Consider the following 3,852-nt stretch of genomic DNA (forward strand, 5'->3'; position numbering starts at 1 on the left):
CCTCATTCAAACTACCACCGTCCTGTAAGGGATTTCCTCTGCCCCATCAGCAGCTGCAGAGGGAGAATTGGGGCTGGTTGAATACCCATAATGCATTGACGAGAATCTGTTCCAAGATGTCAGTCATTAATACAAGAGACTACTGTGTGACATTTGTTGCAAGCAGGAGGCCATTCAAGTTACTTGTCTAAAATAATGTGCTCTTCAGAAGACAGTAGTCCCCTTTTGGCCCTCTTCATGGATACACCTGGTAAAATGAAACTGTAAAGACCTTGAGTACACAGGAATTTACAAAATGCCATCTGTCGTGGTCACTGTTCTATCGCTTTGAAGAGACACCATGAGCAAGGCCACTCTTATCAAAGAAAGCATTCACGTGCCTTGCTTATACGTTCTGAGGTTGGTCTGTTATCATCACGGCAGGGAGCATGGTGGCATGCAGGCAGACATGGTGTTGGAGAAGTAGCTGAGAGTTCTATTACCTGATCCACAGGGAGAGAGGTTGACACTGGGCCTAGCATGGGATTTTGAAATTCAAAGCCCACCCCCAGTGGCATTCTTGCTCCAATGATGCCACATCTACTCCAACAAGGAACCACACCACCTAAGCCTTCTCAAAGAGTGCCCTTCCCTGGAGACTAAGCATTCTAATATGTGAGCCTATGGGGGTCATTCTTATTCAAACCTCCACACCACCTCCAGACTCCAAGAGATTTGAGCTCTGTGTTTGCCAGGAGTATATCCCTGGGATGGTCTAAGCTGTAACTAAGAGAACATGAGCAGAAGATAGCTTCCCTTTTATCCCACATTGATGCTCCCCCGCTTTTCTACAAAGAGGATGTGTGAAATTTCTCTTTTTTTTTTAGCTTAATATGACGTTCTCCCCACTTTGTGCTCTTATATGAGTATCATAAACACAACTTTGTCAGTGATGTTTCCCTTCCAATTCTGCAGTTGCTTCTAGGCTACAGTCTGAGACATTATACCAGGATATCAGATGTGCACATAGCCAGAGTTTTGTGGAACTCATCAGTTTCTCAGACATGCACAGACAGGTGTTCTCTTTGGGTGCTTAGCTGACTTTGGGCAAAGGAAAACATAGTGCACATTACTAAAATGGGAAACTCAGAGATTTGAATTGTCACACTGCTTGAAGAAGCACACCCACTGGTGAAAGGAAGTGACCTTGAGTCATTCCTTGTGAGTGGGCACAAATATCCACAGGGGAATTTCCTTTTGTAAGAAGCAGCTATAGAATGAGATGGTGGGGCATGCAGACAGGATACTACCTTAGTAAATTCCTAACACATTGAATAAGTTAACTATGTATGCCACCCTTGGGGAGCTGGAGGGATAGATGGCTCATGGTAAGAAAATAATCTGTTAAAAATGGAGTCAGGAGACATCTCATGATCCATGTGGGAACAGCAGGACTGTTTCCTCTCACTCTCCCCAATCCAGAGCCCCTGCACATACAAACAGTGTCTCTATTACACTCCCACACTGCCTACAGGGATTTTCCACTGTAAACTTAGTGAGGCCTGCACCACATAGCTCAGGGAAGTCCATGAATTCCAGAGCTTTCTGACATTCTTCAGAGGGCTGGACTTCAACCCTGCCTGTCACCTGGTGTGGAAGGAATACTGAAGGCTCCTGTCACATTTTCCCCCCGCTTTTTCTTAATCTCATCTGCTGCTTCCTCTTGTGGAGGTTGTGTGGCAAGAGAGGCTGCTCATCTCAGCCACTGGGAGGACCAGACTCTTCCCATTGCAGCGGCCACCTGGACACTTACCTCACCCTGCAAGAGCAGGGATGGAAGGAACATTGTGAAACACCACCTCAGGGTCAGGGTTCCCGAAGGAAAAGCTCTAGGGAAACTGGGAACATGGTCACCTCTGCCCTGAGCAGTGTGGACAGTGGGAGAAGAGGGACTGCTTCCTTAAGCAGTAGGAAAATTCATAGCTTTAACAAGAATTTATTGTATATATTTATTGTGCTTGTATGTAGTGTGATCAAGATCAAAGAACAATTTACAGGCATTGGCTCTTTTCTTCCACCAAGTAGGTTCCATGCCTCAAACTCTTTGGGCTGGGCTGCAAGCACCTTTGCCTGGTGAGCCAACAGATGGGCCAAGAATTCCACAGTCTTGGTACTTCTGAGTGCATGTTCCAACCCTGCCATAAAAGAATGCATGTATGTTTCCAAGTGGCCAAACTATGCAAGTCACAAAATTTTAGTAGATGTTGTCGATATTCTTCTAGTGTTAGAAAGTAGAATTGCTTTTTATTTTCTCTAATTTCCATATGTATTCCATAGTTTACACTGATGCCCCAACATATGTCTTGGGGTAATTCTGGACTTCATACTCTAGAATTGAAAGCTTAATGACTGAGTTGTCTTTATGCTACACCCACTTAAATGGGAAATGTGACAGAGGAAAAGTCCATACATTGATGGAGGAGAAATTCCATGTACTCCCTATGTAGAAAAACTAGGCAGTGTTGACCAAATTCAGATGTGAAGCTTCCACAGCTACCGCAGTCTCAGGTACTAAGGACAGAGTCGCAGGTATAATGTACACACGAGAGAACATGCACAAGAATGGTCGCACAGCATAGCCACACATGTCCAAGTGGTCCCACATGACCTGACCCCAGAAACCTCAGAAATCCTCTCTGGAATGGAAAGTTGCAGTCTGTATATTAATCTATGGGTTCTTTGGCAGCTACGTACACGCTAACACTCAGATGTATTGCATAATTCTCTAACGATCCCCAGATGTCGGGATCCTAAGGGCACTGATCTCCCTGAGTACTCTGAGTGAGCGGACCCCCACACTGCCCTGTGATGCCCCAACCTTGCCTATAGGGAAACTCCATAGTTGCCTTGAAGTCCTGCAACTCATATGTTGATCTCCAGATGGCGCGCCTGGCTCTATTTTCTAAAGGCTAGTTTTCACTGAATAAGTGAATATTTTTAATGAAAGAAAAAAATTCTCCTCAAAATAGGTAACAAAATAATAAGTACCAACACGCCATGATTCTCTTTGTGTATTGTGAATTATACAAGATTGAGTGAAGGTACACACGCACTCAAACACACACACACACACACACACATACATTTTCTTCAGCCATGTCATCAATTTATTTCTGTGAATTTGTAGTTTATTGTGTGCCAGGCATCATCATTCTAACCCCACATCTACATGTCTCACACAATGCCTTTTTCCCTCTTTTGGTCTGCTCAAGTGGATTACCATGGAAACCATTCAAAGAGACTGCATTAAACTGTCTGGTCCACAAAGGAAAACAAATGCTGCCTTGGGAAACCAAGGAAAATTTGGCCCATCCTTCCCATAGTGCTCGCTATCAGGCCCCACCCTGCGCCTGGCTATATCTCCCTTACAGAGAGGAGGGAGGATAAACCTTGTGTGGTGTCTGTCTTGGAAGTTATCCTGGGTGCGGAGTAGATTTTTTTCTGATTCTGCTTTCCATTTGATAGTGCAGTTAACATGTCTCCATACTTAACCAAGTATGGATGATCTATAAGAAATCAATTTAAGGGGAACATTGAGGTGACACCAAGCACGTGACTTCCCTTTCCCACACTGTGGCACTAGAGCAAGAGACACAGGATATAGAGAGGAAGAGGAACCACACCTTCAAAGACAAAGACAGGCAGAGGGTCCAGGCTGAGCATGTAACTGTCCTGATTTCAGGAAATGCTCACCGCAGGTTTCTCACATAGCAGTCACCTCCTCTCAGCTCTCCACGTGGGTAGTCTGTGAGCAAAGGGACACGCTTCTCCATTGCTGGAGAGAATGCAACTGTTCTCCAAGCCTATGGAGGG

This window comes from Alexandromys fortis, unplaced genomic scaffold (assembly GCF_014885135.2).
Source record: "Alexandromys fortis isolate MF-2015 unplaced genomic scaffold, M_Fortis_MF-2015_v1.1 scaffold_205, whole genome shotgun sequence".
In the NCBI taxonomy this organism is placed as follows: domain Eukaryota; kingdom Metazoa; phylum Chordata; class Mammalia; order Rodentia; family Cricetidae; genus Alexandromys; species Alexandromys fortis.